Raw genomic sequence first — 18,032 nt, forward strand, 5'->3', positions numbered from 1 at the left:
GCTACAGAGATAAAATTGAGAGTTCCTAAAACGGGGAAGAAACAGAGGAATTTTAAAGGGTCCTCAGAAGAATTAGTAAGATCTTAAGAGAAAAAATATTTGCAATCTATTCAGACAATAAAAGACCTGATGGATGAAAAGTACACCAGTTGGATAAAAGAAGCTCATTCTACTTCTACCAATTCTTCATTGTAATATGCCTCAACCAGGCCCCAAATAGAGATGTGCTCTACCATAATTCCTGCATTCAGTTACCATTGAAATATATTTATTCATGGTGGTTAGCAGCCAGCCTTTGAAATGGTGCGCTAAGTGCCTCATTTTTATATTATTTAGTCAGAAGAAGTCATAATTTAACTTTGTTTTGCAAGTATTCTGACAGACCAAGGAAGGCTTTCTTTATTTTGCTGTCCAGCAGTTGGGTGAGTCCCTTGCAGAACATTTGGCATCCGAACACTTGAGTGTTAAATGCAGCATTTTTTCTCCTTGAGCAGGGTGATGTGCACTGAAGGCTTAGCCCTCCTTCCTTCCCATATCCCATAACTTTGGAGAGTGAAGAAGAAGAACAGTTTCTTGAGCCAGCATGAGGATTTCCTTCAGAGACACTGTAGGAAGAAATGTGCCATTCTGGCAGAAATGAGGAACAATTATTCTTTCTGTTGTTGAACCTTCTCTTCCGCAAAAGACATAGACCAGGGAGATGAACGATCTTGAACTTTATGTGCATCCAGCACATATGCCACCATCTGGAATATGCCATCAACTATAGGAAGCAGCCTATGTTAAAACAGAGAATATGCTACAAATGCGATGGTCTTTTTCAAGATTTTCTGCTTCCCAGAGAGATTTGACAATCCTGCTTCACCACCAGCTGGAAGTGTGGAAGGCAGTCTGGCCAAGAATATTGGCAGAAATGTGAAATCTCTTCAGTCTTCTGCCTGGCCTTCTAGCAACCTGTGCAGAGGCTATGTGGTGTCTGCAGGTAATGGTGCTTGGCAACCGGTCTGCCCCAGCCACATAGTCTTGAAGGAAAGGGGATTGGATTGGATTGGGCAGCTTTGGTGGGTGCACTCACTATTTTATTGACTTCTTTCTTAGCAATAGAGTTATAAGAAAGTGACAGACACAGAAGAAATCACGTGCATTTACACTAAACTTTAATTGGAGGCTATTAAAATACCATTTGTCCTCCACAGGAGGTCAGTGAAAAAGAGAGAAAATTTTTTTTTATATCCCTTATCTCTCAGGAGAGCACACAAGGGGAATCACGTCAGATTTTTTCTTGGTACATTTGCTTTGCTTACTAGCTTGGAAAGGTTTGTGGTTTTTTGTTTTTGGTTTTGTGTGTGGTTTTTTTTTTGTGGTTTTTGTTTTTTGTTTTTTGTTTTTTTGTTATACTGGACAATATTGAAATGATGGGGGGTTGGGGGCGGGGGGAATAGCCTGAAGCTGTTCCATAGGCTGTTATAGTCTTATAAATTTAAATAGTAATGTAAATATAGTGTCTGGCAGCTCTCTTTAGCTGTAATAGGCATATATAGTTGCGAATACAATGGATTTTGTTAGCCATCACTTTGCATCCCCAAACCCCTCCATTTACTAAGTGTCTGGTTGGAACAATGACCCCAAATTAAAGATAATAAAAACCAGCTCTACAGGCACTCCCCGGTTTTGTTTTAATTGTAGAAATCTTAGTTTAATATGCAAAATTTTATTCTAAGATCTTATGGCTCTTGTTTAGGAAGGTTTTTCTTCCTCTTTGAGTAGCTAACTCCTTTGCAGAGTTCATGCATAAAGGTTCTGTGTGCTTCAAGATCTGTCAATGGGTCTTTTGGTTTTTTCACTACAACAACTACTACTACTACTACTACTACTACTACTACTACTACTACTGCTGCTACTACTACTACTACTACTACTACTACTACTATTATTATTATTATTATTGATATTATTATATTGTTTTGTTTTGCTTTAGATAATTTAATTTTTAGCTGCTCATGCTTCTACATGTAAGTACTTCCAAAGTGAGCAATATTGTTGAGATGGGTATCTCATTCAGAGAAAGTAAGTAGACTTAAAATATGCATAACTTGATTCAATAATCCTAGGAGACTCTATACTGGCACAGTTTTCCTTGTGCCCTCTTCCTCAACTTTCTTCAACATATACTGTGGCACATCCTGAAAGAGAAGTCTCCCACCACCACTCCCTTGATATTGATACAAAGGCAGCTTCACATCCACCCAGATTCTTCCCTTTCCTCAGTAACCATGAAAACACAACATCCATCTTTTCCTCTCTCTGACTGTGTCTTTGGACTTTAAGCCAGGTAAGAGTATGAGCTATAAATTGAAGTGAATTATACAGCTGGGTAAATAAAGTGGGATGAAAGGGAGAAAAAGGGAAATGTGTTTCCTATCACAGAGTTTAAAAAACAGACTTGGCACACAAGGGGAAAAAACAAAACAGGAAACAAGTTTCTACATATAAATTAAAATTTTTCACCCTCAAACTTTTTAGATAGCCCAGGAGTAATAAGTACGTGTGTTTCTTGGACCAGCAAGGCAAGCATTCCAACACTAAATGGCTTCCTGTTCAACATGTTCAAAGCCAGAGACTGTTTTTGGGGGTTGGTTAGAAATATGTGTGAAGTATGCACTTTTACTTCAGGCCAAATCAAATGTTTTTAATCTTCATCCCATCCCCCTCCCCCCCCCAAAAAATAAAAGAAAAAAAAGTCAAAAAAGGAAAACGTGACCCAAATTTTCTCTTTCACTAAGGAATTCAGTGATTAGCCTTCAGTTAATGTGCAAATATTCTCACTTCCATGTAAAGATACTTAAAAGGGAACTGGTCAATGTCATTCTACACTGCCATTTGATGCTGTTGAACTATAATGAGTAGGTGCATAAGGGACCTGAAGAACTTGGCCCCATGCAAAGACAGGAAAACAGCAAATATTTTAGGGTGTGAAGTGTGTTACAGCATTTTTCCTCGTTAGTGTCAAAGCTATAATTCATAAATTGTTGATCCATTTTTCTTCTTCTACCACATCAGCCTCAAATATTATTTGGTACTACATTTTGTTTGCCCATAGATCTCTAGGTTTTTGGATTTTTTTTTTTTTTTTTTTTTTTTTTTTTTTTTTTTAGGCTTACAAGATTTGATTACATGCCCAAAAGTCAAAGTAAGACACATGGGAAAAAAACATGGAGCGCCATATTCCATGGATGTGCCAATGTGAGGGGTTTTCTAGTTCCTCAGTGAAGCCACAGGGTACTTTTTGCAAAAAAACCCCTAAACAAATAGAAAACCAACAAACCAGAAAAGTGCACCTTTTCTTTTTTCCTTACAGCTGGCAGGCAATAGGCATGTCTAACTAACCTAGACCTCAGTTTGTCCCTTTCTATAATTTCACTAATTACTGCTTCTAGCAACATATTTTCTCTCAACTCCAAGGAAACAGAAGCCATGTAAGTGGTAGCCAACTATTTTCTTTTAGTATTTTTCTCATTCCAGTGTTTTTGAGCAAACTCAGGTTCTAAACACTGTTCTGTTTCAATATTTGAAGAATGCTATGTACTGAGTACTGTCCAACCTGGTATGTTGTTGTGAGGCGTCAGTCTTGTCTGTTGCTCTCATCCCACCTCGAATGAACTGAGCTGTTTTGGTTCTTTCTGCATAATTTTTACAAAAACTCAACCAACCAAGAAAACAACCAATCCCCCTTTGCCCCACTACTAGGTCCTTATGAATGTTTAGTTTTGGGTTTTCACTTGAAGAAAATGAGTTCTAGGCTGAGTCTCAAGTCTCATCTAAATAAGTAAAATTTGACTAGTGCTAATTTGCACCAGAATAACCCAGGGCTTTGTTTAGGCCTTGCCAATTACAGTACTCTTTTCAGAAGATTTGCTGAGGACAGAACTTACAATTAGTGGTAGTTAATGAATGCTAGATAGACTTCACTGATGACTCATCCCTGGACCTCCACATACTTCAATATCATACCATACTTGATATGCAGAGATATCCTGGGAGTGAGGAGGCCACTGGGAGAAATGACTGGTAAAGGATAGGTTTCCCTCCTTGAAAGTCCAGCTTTCCCAAGAAAAGTTGCAGAGATTCAGTTTCTACAGATTCTATGGCAGCTGCTCAGTGAGCCTCTTCTGCTACCTCCCTGGAGTATTTAAATTCAACTTCAGTTCAACTCTGTTGTCTTCTACCCTTCAAACTCCTCCCGTCCTACAGAACCATTTCTCCATATTCCTAAAATAAAACCACCATGTTTTCTGAACCTTGCAACTCCCTTTCCCTAGCCTTCACCATCAACACTTTAGAGTTTCTCTTCTTGCTTCTTTTAATCTAATGTCACATTTCCATATACCAGTAATTTTTCTGGTGTGTTAAATCAGTCATTGGTAAACTAATATGAATTCGTAGGAAGGGGAATGGGTTTAGGTACGTCCTGTGGAAACTTCAGGGTCCAAACTTTCTGTACAGTTGTGTTGGCCAAACTTTAGGGTCACAGCAATAATTATATCAACAGGTTATAATCCAAGATCATACACTTTGGTGTAATCAATATGTTTCTTGTAACTCAGCCTGTTCTTCTAAAATTGACTTTTGAAACCTTTCACTTGCAAGAAGAGAAAAGAAAGATCTAAGAAATACTATGAAAATACACATGAATTTTATGTCTGAACTGTAAGAGTTACTCCTGGGCTGCCCACATACACATTTTTAAGGGAAGAGAAAAATAGAACATGAAAAAAAGAAGAAAAAAAGAAATACAGAGCAGGAGAGGGAGGGAGGGAGGGAGGGAGGGAGGAAGGAAGGAAGGAGGGAAGGAAGGAAGCAAGGAAGAAAGGAAGGAATAGAAAGAAAAAGAAAGAAAGAAAGAAAGAAAGAAAGAAAGAAAGAAAGAAAGAAAGAAAGAAAGAGAAGAAAGAAGAAAATGTGATCAAGAACAGAAAGCCAGCTAAAACTGGAAAACAAAACAAATGCAAAAAAAATATTTCAGGGACAATTTATGGTAGTTTAAATCCCTATTTCTTTTGCCAGGTAGAGAAATCGTAAGCCTGTTATATGATCTTAAACATCTTTCCAAGTGCTTCAGTGAATCACTGCCATTACCAATATGGGCAGAAATTTACTATATCAGCTTCCCAGACACTGAACACAGTGTTGGCAGAGCTGATAGGTATTAACTCAGTGAGTCAGATAGGGTGTTCTTTTTTTATCTTCAAGGCACACAGGAGCAGCTCCAGCCATGTTGCCCTGCAGCTGCTGCCGAAAGCTGGCTGGCCAGCGTGATAAGGCTGGAACTGCTGATGATTGGTACTGCAAGACTTGCATGGTAAGTTCAAGCTGTTCCAGAAGGCAATGAGACTATTACTGACATTCTGGAGTAGTTCCCTGAGGTCGTGTCAATCTTACCCAGGAATCTAGGAATCTAGGAAAACCCCAAGAAATAATATTATTGCTGTCATTATAATGATGCATATACCCCCTTCAGATACAGATGCCTAAACAAAGGTGGGTTTTTTTTGTTTGTTTTTTTTTTTTTTTTTTTTTTTTGTGGAAGCAATGTCTATATATTACTCTTTACTTAATAAGAATTTATTTTGCTTGTTGGCAGGAAGGCTTATTACTATTTTCTGTACTTCTCCTAAAGAAATAGCTATGGTTGAAGGTGGTCAGGATAGAAGACAGTAAAGAATACACTCTGCACTCTGTAGAAACACAGCTTGAGAGCAACCGGAAGGTGCTTTGAAGCAATTGTATGGGCTATGGAGATATTATGTCATTGACATCTGCCAAATGGTTTCAGTGGATGAAGTAACAGCCAGAGTCTCAAGTTGCTCTTCAGGAGACAGCAGATTTTGTTTTCTCTGATTTTTCCATTATTTTCTGCTTTCAGCATTCCATCCTTTGAATAATTTAAGAAGTCTGAATTTCAAACCCAAATACTCACTGAGAAAGTTAGGCAGTGCTGACTTATAGCTAGGAAACAGCAGCCATTTCTTTTAGATGAATGCATCACTCTGTGCATATCTTGTCCGTGTACTTTCCCTCAGACACGTTGGCCACAGGACAAGAATGAAAGGGAGATGGGTGCATCTACTTCTCCTTGTGAGCAAACCTACCTACCAGAGTATACCCCATCTCTGCTAGCATACTGCATTACTCTGAAGAAATCATATTTCTGATGAACAACCAGATGGGTACCAATTCACTTCAGGGAGATCAGGGGTGTTGTCCTAGGCTGTCTTAATACAAGTTTCCAGCTATTTCCAGCTTACAAAAATTCCAGAGTATTTTGCAGCTCACCAGATTAAAGGCTGCAAGTCTTAATAGTGTGACTTCAGGTTTCTTTGAGTGCTGTACTGCAAGAACAGCCAGCAGGAAGTCAGCAACAGACTAATAGGAAATAAATTGCAACTCCTACAGGAATTTCTTTCCTAGTCTGCATAAATTACTGATGCACTAGTGTAGCATTAAAGAGCAGCTGCTTGATAGTTATCCACTGGTAGATGTCAAGGTTCAGGGTGCAATGACTGACCTGCTCCATCTGCACCTGACAGTGTTCCTCTGCCTGTAGTGCTCCTCTTCCCCTTAGGGTATCCCTCCAACATTGTGTCTTGATGGGAGATTGAACCAAATCTGAGGAGTGCAATGCCAGTCTAGGTGATTGTTTATAAGTGATACTTAGTGTTTATTAGCAGTAAAGCCTTTTCAGGAACCATATACATTGTAAACCAGCAAGTCTTTCTTTCTTCCAGTTCTCAGTCAGTATGTACACACACACACACACACACACACACACACAAACATATGTGAAAGATCCCAAATTAATTTCAGAAGTGCCCAAATGTCACTGAGTGTGCTGGAAAATGGCATGAATGCAAGGCTGACACCATGACTGTTCCTGGATTCGAATGTTGCCATCACTAGAGAAATGCTCTAACCTGGTATATTTGGGAATGGGAACTAAACTATTTTAGCTGGCTTGTTATCAAGACACCATATATTCACTGTAGACTAGTTCATTAGCATCTTATCAAAAACAGGGACTGGAGATTTGTCCTTTCTTAGTGGTGCTTGAGAGTCCATGATTGTTTCTGAGCTATATGGAATAGTTCTGTCAAAAGACATCAAAGGTAGGAAGATGAAAACAGAAGCAAGTAAGGGGGAAAGAACCCCCAAAAGCTGACCCTTCAGTTATGCTGGGGGTCCTTTTATTTTTCTTTCTGTGCATTTAGAAAGTGGCCATTTTGCAAATAAATAAAAATACATGCACAAGAGCTGGGAACATCTTGTACACAGATGTGAGTCAGTATTTGGCAGGTGGCTAATGGGAGTCATATTTCCCAGACAATAATTACATTTTCAAAATAAGTATTAAAGAGACAAGAAAAAAAGGACTTATTTCCATTAGCTTAGAGTGTAAGCTCTGAAGTGAAATTATCCCTTCTTTCCACATAATTGATTCTACATCAGTTCAGAGGTTGCCTGCATAAAACATCCAGGAATGATAAGCTGAATCTTTCAAGGGCTTCACTTTCTAAATGGATACAGGTTAAATGACTACTTGTTTTGCTCCTCCAAGCTGTCCAGCCATTTCTGATCTGAAAACTGTAAAGACATTATAACAATATAATATAGTGTTCAAACCTGCCCTGTGAAAATGTCACAAGAGGACCCAACTATCAGTGTAGTTAGCCAGGGAGAATGGCATGTGGCACACCATTTGTTTTGTTGACACTGTGGATCAGAAAAACTTTTCCATAGCAAGACTTTACATATCAAATTGAGGATTATGAATTCAGGCACATCTGCTACTTCTGTGGAAAACAACACCCAGCTTCTTCTTAGCCATGTGGGACCATGATGGGCTTGCAGTGCATTTCCTAATTTCATCATAAAGAGACAGATGTGGCCAGAACCATAGATCTGTAGGTGGGTTATGATTCTGTACATTGCAATTTGATTTTTAATTGCTACTGATTTCAATGTTTGGTTATTCTGTCAGAATCAGTTTTTTTAATAGGTCTTTGAAAACTGTCTTTTCAAAAACAGTACATGAGAAGATGCTTGCCTTTGGTAGAAAATCTGCCTGTCTGTCTGCCTATCTACATGCCTGTCTCTTTATCTACTATTCTACATATTGCTAGCTATGGAAAAGTAGAATGCCAGTAGTCAGAATAAATTAGTTTTGGGGCAGAAGTATACTTGAAATTTTGTGTTCAAATTTCCCGATGAAAAGGCACACTCTGGCTGTTGTAATGGAACAGATCTTCTCTTCAGGCAAGGAGGCTGTGTTGTGCCCTGGAAGATGTCTTTTAACCAGAGAGCTCTGCCTAAAGAGGGAAATAAGAACATAAAACCCTCAAGCATGTTGGCTTTATGTTGCCACTTCTGTTTTCAGTAAGGTATGGAATATTTCAATATTTAGTCTTTTTTGTTAATTTGTCACCACATTTTCTGTCAAAAAATTTTGCTTTCTTCTTCAACCCCAGTTCTTAAGGCAGCTCTAGGTGCTTTCTCTGTTTGTTTATTTGCTTAATGCAGGATAGGGGTTGGCAATGGAAAAGTGTGATCAATATAGTGTTGGATTTTCTCAGAAGCTGCATCTGAGAAAGTGTGAGCCACATAAATAATGTTAGGCTACACATCCTTCATAGGATTTTTTAAGCTTCTAGCTGCATTTTGTCCAGGATATTATAATATTTTTCTGTAATATTGTCCTTTAACATGCATACATCAGTTCAAAGAGAAGATGAGGACGTAGAAACCACATCTCCATGAGAGCCAGATATCATCACAAAATCAGCGGGGTGTAATGCTTGCTGAATCACAGAAGTGCCCTACCATGAGATGGGTCAATAGCTCAGAACAGGATATATTTCTTATTAATTTAAATAGGAGGGAAGGGGAATTTAGTGAGACAGAAAGTGCAGAAGCTAGCAGACAGTATTTTTAAAAAAGACTTATAAAATAACTTTACTGGGAAAAGTGAGATTAAATATTGCAAACCATGTGTTATGGTACTTGAAGACTAAAACAAAGAAAAATTTTTGTATCCTCAACTTCCTTTTTATAAGCAAATTCCTGGGGATACTTACAGCATTACAACTTCCAGTTGTTTCCCATGATTGAAAGCTTCCAGGTTACCCACCCACTGTTAAAGGAAGTTCTTGTCTTGGCAGAAAACATCACTGTCAGTTCAGTCCTGACTGGGCCAAATGGGAAACTTCTGGTTGTCCAAAACACAGCTGGATTGAGTTCTAAGGAACTTAACTTCTTTAGGCTCATGAGGATGTGGAAATTCTCAAGCATACACTTTGGAGTCCTTGTGTGCATGACAGATATCATAAGAAACAAATTTGGACTGCAACTTGGACATACCCAAGGAAAAAGGGGCAGCCCTTCTACATCTGGTGCTCAAGGCTCCTCATGTGGCTGTGAGAACAACTTCCTGAGGTGGTGAGTTCATTCTGCCCAAGGAAAATACACCCAGGGTTCACTGGTAGCCTGTAGAAAGATTCCAGAATCACAGAATGGGTCAGGAGGAAGTGGGCCATCTTGTCCAACTTCCTCACTCAGTCAGGGTCATGCTGCAGCACACGACACAGGATTGTGTCCAGGAAGTTCTTGAATATCTCCAGTGGGAGAGTCTCCACTCACAAGAGAGATGTTTCAGTCCCTTAACTATCCTTGTTGCCCCTCTGCTGGACCTGCTCCAGTGTCGCTGTCGAGGCAGGACGGGAATGAAGAGAACTCTGATTTAGAAGGCTGTGAGAATAAAACTCTATTTAAAATGCACCATTTTTTTTATACAGAGCTCTGCAAGGACAAAATCCATTGGTTCTGAAGTGAAAACAATTTCACTACCATTGGTGTAGAGTGCTTGACGCACAGTGATAGAACTTAACTATAAACAATGTGGAAAACAAGAGTGATAAAGAATTATTTACATTCTTTCCCAGCACTTTCCCAGGCCTCTGCCTGGCTAGAAACTCTCAGTTTCTTTCTTTGACTGAATCTGAGACCCACACTCCAGGGGCTCCATGTCTCTCTTGTACTGAGGAGCCCAGAACTTGACACCCCAGAGGTGGCCTCAACAGGGCTGAGTGCAGGGGCAGGATCACTTCCCTTGTCCTGCTGTCAGGATTTTTCCTAATGCACCTCAAGGATCTGTTGGCCTTTTGGCCACAAGGACACACTGCTGGCTCATGGGCAATCAATCCTTCACTGCTGCTGCTTTCCAGCAGGTTGCCCCCCAGCTCTGAGGCCAACTTGGCAGTGAGGATCTGTTGCTTGTTTGCTTTTGGCCTTTCTGTGGATGCAAGCTCTTCAACATGCTTCATGGTCTGAAGTAGTATCTCTGTTTCTGGGCTCCAGATACAAAAAGACATAATACGAAAAGCGTGTTATAAAAAGAACAAAATATTGACCTGTTCCTGTGGTGACTGCGTGTGAGCAGGCTCAAAGTGCTGTGCTGTTACTTTTCCTGATCCCTGAGTAGAGATCACTGTTCATAAAAACAAACAAACAAACAAGAAGCTAATTTAAAGCATTTCAAATCCAATTATTTCTGAGCTTCAGAAGAATGAACACCAACTAGTTCTGTATCAGGAGTGTGATAACCAGTTCTGATTCATAGCTTATACTTTCATGGACATTTAGGGTAAGATTTGTCCTGCCCTAGTTCTCAACAAGTTACTTCATCCTAATAGAATTGCAGAGTTTGTGGGAAGTCTGCTTTCAGATGTCCTTGAAGAATTTCTCATTCATCTGGCTTTTGGAAAACTTGTTTTCCAGATCTTCTGTTAAAGGGGAAAGCTTATGCAATGAGGAATCCAGCACTCACTGGGCCAGAAAGAGAAGGAAAGGGAGCAGGGAGCATAACACTGAAGGGTTAGCAGGCTGCAGTTTCTATATTTTACTGAATGTTTGCATAAAGTGACTCACTCTTCTTTTGACATCAAGCAAAATCTTGGGGAAATCAGATACCAAAGCTCAGCCTGTGCCATCTCACTTGCTCTAGGCAGCTGTAAGTGATGGAGCACACATGGTTTGGTGTTCAATTCTCAGGTGCCTGGCTCTGCTGAGGCCTAGTAAAAGGAAACTGGAGATCTAAGCTTTTGAGAACAGCCAGAAAAATGTAGTGTTGCAACAATGCCTGTACTTCAAAAGCTTAGCTTTCCTTTTGTATCTAATGTCCACTTAGATCCATACTTACTGCATGTGTCCTGTGTCTTAATATTCACTTGTGCGTATTTATCACCAGCCTTTCAACTCTTGCTCCCTTAAAGGATTATTTTTATTTTGACCTACACCCTTTAGCAAGCAAATATTTTTGGCTGAACTGAGTTCTGCTTCAAAATGGCTTTTCCTTTTGGTACAAAATTTGTAATTCTCTCTAAGGTCTCTTCCCCTTCAAGAGTCACTTGAAGGTAAAATATCTACTTGTACCAAATTCACTTTTGGTAATGGGGTACTGATGCAGAATAAACACTTCTCGACAGCATTTGTGTACTTCAAACCGTTCCTCATTAATATAGTTTATTCTAAATTGAGCACAAGATTGTAACTGGAGACCATTTCACTAGTATCTATTAATACTGGGTCAGATTCTACAGCACTGGCTACATCAAAAAAGTCTTTACTTGCACCAGCAAGTTCTGTTTAAAGTAATGGTAATTTAGTTCCTTTTTGACTGACTAATCTGGCCCCCATTTAGGGATGCAACAACATTTTTTACTGCATTGGTAAGATGATAAAAAAACTTAATAGAAAAAAATTTAAGCTCTTGAAGAAAGTGATAACTGATGTCATAAGTATCATTCTTTCCAAAGCCTTCTTATAGGAGTGTAGAGTGGGGATCTTCTGCTGCGATGGTTGCCAGTATTTTCAGTTTCACACATCTTTTTCAAGGGGTTATAACCTTCCTAACAGTAGTTTGAGCAGAAGGTTGTTGTGAAAGTGTCTTTTCCTATCTTGGAAGAGTGATATTGGATTTCGATTGAAATCTAAAATAACTGTTAATATTTTTAAGATACTTTTCTGAGGCATTTGTTCATGTATTAAAATGACATGTGGAAGCAGTTAGTAAAATATTCACTTTAAAAATGAAGGAAGCATAGAGTGGAGAAGGACAAGCAGTATTTTTTTACCCCTTTTAACTATTGTAAGAAATCTGTTTTTAGCAGTGATATGTGTTGTTGAGTCCTATGTAAATGGAGGCATCTGCTATACCTCTTTCAAAAGACCTGACACTCTCCATTTCTGTTGAATGGAGGGCTCTCAGCCTCTCTCCTGAGGTGACACATAAAGCTATGAGTTAATCACACATCCAGAAAGACATGCTGCTGCACTGCACCATTCTGACAGCCATCCTGTGTCTTCAGTCCCTATGTTTCCACCTAGTCTTCTCTCAGTGCTGTTCTTTCATTTAAATCTTCCTTGTAGTTTTTTTTTTCTCCTGCATTGTATTTGTAAAAAGAGAAAAAAGACCACTCTTCATTGTCTTGCCAAACCAATGATACCAGTTTTACCTACCTTCTGTGTAAATTTTTTAGCACTCACTCCTGATATTTTGAGAGGTTTTCTTGTAATTCACCTTTACTTGAATATTGGTCCACATTGGGAAAAGGTGCTTTAATAAAATTTCTGCTGCCCTTAGTCATATCATGTTGACATTTTTAAACAGTATGGTAAGAATCTGGAGTGAAATTTATCATCTCTCAACATCTTTCAACTATAACTTGTCTTATCCTTCTCCATTCACTGTGTGCTTAGGAATGTCATCTCCTGTGACAAGAATTCATGTTCACCCCATTTAAACAGTGCCACTTGAAAGCTAACATCTAATCCATACTGTCTCTCTAGGGTAGGGCTCTAACTGAAGTGAGGCAATTCAACTCACTGATCTGAAGGTGGAAAGACTGATGTCTAGAAGTAATGTCTTCTCTCTAACTACAGAAGGATCCAGAGGAACTGACTTGACCACACAGCATAACTTTCTGATGGTTATGTGATTTGAGTCCTACTCCATTATTAGTAAGTATATTAACAATATACATATTCACGTCTATTCATAGTCAAATATATTAGAGATGCAATGATGCAAAAAGGCTTGAGAGAAGAGATAATGCTGCATGTTTCCAATTCAATTTATAAGAAAGAGGGGGCATACTTAAAGATGCCAGTTATAATATATTAGCTGTTGCTAATAATTAACACTTTGCTAAGTGCTCTCTGTGCTAAATAAAGGTGAGGAGCAAAGAGACTCCTGACATTTTAAGTAGAGAGTTGAAAAGAAAAATAAAAATTACTCTTAGAGGTCAAATTGGTTTATCAAAACTTTTAAAATTAGATAATCCAGAGATTTATAGCAAAGATTGCAATTCTGGCCTAAAGAAGGAGCTAATGTTAGTCTTCTTTCAGCATTAAAAATCTATTCAAAGTTCATATTTTACCAAGATTTACTAACCTTATCAGGAGAACTTCAAAGAAAATGTCTGAAAATGGGTGTCATCAAAGAAAAAGAAATAATCAGGGGCTAGTATAACTATAAAATTCAGCATGTGAAAAGGTTCTAGGCAGAGAGTCAAAATGACAAGAACAAATACACAAGAGGGCAGAACTCTGTCTGCCAACAGTTAGAGCAGTATTGCATATCACTTGTGTCCCTACTTATGGGAACATTGTGCTAGTACAGCTCACTTGATCTTTCTGGATCTAGTCCTGATTTTCAGTGATGTGAAAGCAAAATCATCTGCCTCTTTTACTTCTCCTTTGAACTAAGAGCTAAGTAAAGTGGAAACTTCATGTGAGTGTTGATATTATACCTTATGGAAGGTTGGGCTGAGAAGCAGGAGTTGAATATCTTTGTATATATTCTTCTGTTACACAGAAATTATTTTTGAATGCAATCAAAACATTGGCCCTGGATCTTATTGCACTAAACAGTGGTGTTAAGGGTTCTCTGCAAGCCAGATGAGCAAAAGTAAGAAAAACACTAGTCAAAGTTCAAAGCCAGATATTTTGCTTCTGATGGGAAAATGCATCAGATTCTGCAAATCTTGCCTTTCTCTGATTCTGACTTTAGTGACTTAATATATTATTCAAGATATTTTAAAATATTTTAGTTGGATAAATAGTGCATCTTCAAATGCTGGTTAATTTCTTCTGTGAAATTATTAAAAAGCATTAGAAAAAATATTCTAAGTATAAGGAGTATTCTTCCATTTTTGTGTTTGCTTCCGTACTAATGAGTAAGTCAGTTCTAGCAGTCTACTAACAGGCTACTAACAGTCACTATCATTGTTGCTACAACTACAGTTGTGGAAGAGAAGCATCTCGAGAAAAAGTAGCTGCATCACCCTTAATATAAGGAAGAAATCTGAATGCTTGAAAGCCTTTTAACATACAGTCTAACACAAGCAATACCAGCTTAGCACACCTTCCTGGATGATATGTAAGACAAATATAAGGAAAAACTGTCTGCAGCCTAGGGGAGTTGTTTTTCTTCCTTCTGAGAACTAGAGCAAAAGCCCAACTGGGCTGTTTGTTGGTATCCCGAACAATTATCATTCTCCGAGTCTCATTAAAACAAAAGAAAACAAAACAAAACCCCTGCCTTTGTCTTGGGTCATTCCAGAACATTTGCCCTCTGCTGTAATGTATCCAAGCAGGAAATGTTTTTCTTCTTTTAAAATGAACAGTGCAAGGATATTGTGAAGAATTAATGCAGGAAAATATGCTATCAGCACTCTCCAGTTGTTTGTCATGGCCATTTTCAGCCCAAATGGGGACACTGAGTTCTCTTGAATTCTCATGGTTCTGGCAAAGTCATCTCTGTGTGACAACAAAAAACTCAACAATCACTTCCTAAAAAGTTTCAGAGAGTTACTTTTCTCAGACTTATCTCACTGTTTAATTCCACTGCTAAGAAGAAATGTGGTTTTACAACAGACTTGCCCCTTTACTGTATATTTGTCAATGGTAACTGTCCAGTTTTAACTTCTCACATGCTTTGCCTCTCTCTGGAGGAGATAATAAAGAGGACATCCTCTCCTGTGTCTTGTGGATGGATGTGGCCCATGCTTAAGGTCACTCCAAAACAGACCCTCAATTGCAGTGATGGCTAGAAGCCTTTTCTATAAAAAAAAGGCTTGTTTTGCTGGAGGCAGCAGACTTTGTAGGGATATGGCATGCCAGAGATGCACAGGAATGTGAGGCTACTTCATAAGCACAATTTCCAATCTCAGGATGTTTCTCCACAGCAATTCTCTGTTATTAAGTTAATATAGATGTTTTATGCAGAAAGCTCTATGTTCTGAAGACCAGCCACGATGCCACTTAAGCGAGATAGTTTCTCTCTCAATTAAATCACAAGACCAGGAGCAAAGGTAAACAAAGGTAAGCCTCTTTTTTTTTTTTTTTTTTTTTTTTTTTTTTTTTTTTTTTTTTTCACAGAGAAAAAGGAGAGAATTGACAGCAGTGGAAATGTTCTCAAACTTCTGCAGACATTTTCCCAGAGAAAGCAGTTCTCAGGTATTTAAGTGTCAGTGGTGTTGGCTGCTTGGTTACTTTATTGCCCAACTTGTAGCAGTTTTCCTCTATGCATATTTTGCACATGTCCACAAGGAAGAGCATTTATAATTGCACCCAGAACAGAAAGCAAAGCTCATTTTCTAACTGTGGACGCCAGCTGGCAAGTACAGGGCTTGTTTTCTTTCTAAAACATAGACTTTCTTTTTAGTCTTAGCAGCTACCTCCCACTTCCTCTCAAAATATGTGTTGGATGCTCGGTAAAGATCAATGTGGTGATATTACTGAGGAGAGGAAAAAGGTAGGAGGATGGTCAGAATGATAGCCACAAATTTAGGAAACCTAAATTAAAATCTCTGTCACATATTTCCTGTGTTATCTTTGACAAGTCACTGAGCCACAACAGATTTAGTTTTCCTCAAACTCTGTGCTTCAATTTCACATCTGTCAAACATGAAGCATAGAATTTCTGTAGCATGAGTTTATGTAAATTCTGATTGTGAACTTTCTGAATATTTGCTGTCATGGGGGACACATTGCTTTTTAAACCAGGCTTCTGAAAGGGATATTTCAGATATATATAAAACAAGAGGACTTGTTTTTTACCTATTTGTTTATTCTCATAATGAAGAAGCTCAAAAATAAATGCTGTGGAACTGCAGAAGAGGATTTCTTCATCAGGAACAGATGAACAAACCCTTGCAACCATTTTGTGAGAAACTGCTCCTCTGTTGAGTTTTCCAGAAGAGTAAGTGTAAAACAATGGTTGAAATAAATTCTTCTGAAAAAAATATTGTTTCCTGTTGAGTAATCCAAGGCTTTGTTGTTTCTCAGGAAGAAGAGAGCTGCAGAATTGTAAAAAAAAACAAAACCCAAAACAAAAAAGGAATCAACACACTAGTTAGCACAGACCAATGAAGTAACTGTTAACACCATGTGAAATGCCTCTGGAAGTATATTTATTGCCCCAAGAATTCCCCAGGGATAGTTTCCTGATTGGTTTTGTTTGTTTTGTGTGATTTAGAATTTTTTGGTATGAGATATAATTTAAAATACATGAGAATGAGAAGTAGTATATTTTATTTAAATAATAATTTTGCTTTCTTCTTGCCAAGTACCTATCCAAATCTATCAAAAAACTGATAAATAAAAGCCTCAGTCCTGGGCCCACTGAAGTAGGAAAGAAAATGATTACCTGTAGTCAGAGTTAAGGCAGTGGGCTTTTACAAATAACAAGCACTGACATCAGGGGTCTTTCTGAGCGAATCAGCACAAGGATCAGCTGGCAGTTATGTAATGTAAGTGCATTGCTGCTGTGGCACCTGTTGTCTGTGATCTAGAGCTGAAGGTAAGGGCTACAGAGGCCAGCACCAACAGAGTGTGAGCAGCATAACAGAACCTGCTCAAAATTTCCCATAGCTTGACACAAGCTCCGCAACATCCTCTGGAAAGAGAAATAATATTTCAAGAGGACAAGTTAATCTTCATCTGCTTGCCTTAAAAAAGTAATTCTCAGTTAGTGCCGTGCAGCAATGAACCCTTTTGCAGTGGTGACAGCTTCAGAGTGATGTCTACTTCACACCCACCAATGCCACCTGCAAAGTTTTTACTGAGCTTCTGCAGTAAGAAAGCTTATGAGAGTTATTTTAATCAATTATTTTCTTCTCAAGCCTTAATGTTAATAACTTAAAGAAGTCATTAGAATGCTGGAATGAACAGTAGACAACAGTTAAAAGTTTTAATGTATGCAAAAGTGGGAAGGAATCCTTTTTCATCTTCTAAGAAAGAGAAGGGATTAATCTAAAATGGCATACCTAATTACCCAAATCATGCCTTCTTTATTGAAAAGCAATAAAAATGAGAGCCTGTGATTATTTCTGTATTTCTGAAATAAAATGTTGATGCCATAAGCTAAGAAATACTTCAGTGATAGTTTGAAACAAAAGTCTTCAATAAATTTTCAATATAGATTTTAAGGGTTCGTTATTCTTGGTTTGTTTTGTGCCAGTTGAACATTAAAAACAGATTTTCTGAGGCTTAGGAAATATGCATCCTTTAAGGCTAATCCTCAACATACATGCCTTCAACAATCAGTTGGTTCACTCTATATGTATAGCAAGGAATTCAAGTCACAGAATCCTCATAAGATGCTTATTTTAAAGTACTATAATTTCCCTGCTTATCCTGTACTTGCTTCTCTAATTCAATGAAAAACCGATTATTACACAGTCATAAGAAATGTTTCTAATTTGGCTTTTTCCAGATCTCCTCTTAGCAGATAATACTTTCTCACAGATTGCCCCAGTTTAATATAGAAACTGCATAAATAATGTGTCAGAAAAAAAATAAGTTAGAAAGAAAAAGTGCACCTCTTTGGTTCCTACAGAGAACAATAACATGTGAACAGACACATGTTTTCTGAAAGACAATATTCTACTCTGAGACTACTGACAACTGATTGAGGCCTG

At 38.3% G+C, this 18,032-nt stretch overlaps 1 long non-coding RNA gene across 1 annotated transcript in view; it reads left to right on the top strand.

Moving 5' to 3' along the window:
- LOC146767900 (uncharacterized) overlaps positions 1 to 17,540 on the top strand; it is a 60,271-nt gene extending 42,731 nt beyond the window's left edge. The window contains exons 2-4 of the long non-coding RNA XR_014953753.1: positions 495 to 13,068; positions 15,337 to 15,432; positions 16,196 to 17,540. This is a non-coding gene — a long non-coding RNA (uncharacterized LOC146767900). The remainder of the gene's footprint in view (positions 1 to 494; positions 13,069 to 15,336; positions 15,433 to 16,195) is intronic.
- The last annotated feature ends 492 nt before the right edge of the window (positions 17,541 to 18,032 follow it).

Source organism: Lonchura striata, chromosome 3 (genome assembly GCF_050655825.1).
Source record: "Lonchura striata isolate lonStrDom1 chromosome 3, ASM5065582v1, whole genome shotgun sequence".
Classification (NCBI taxonomy): Eukaryota; Metazoa; Chordata; class Aves; order Passeriformes; family Estrildidae; genus Lonchura; species Lonchura striata.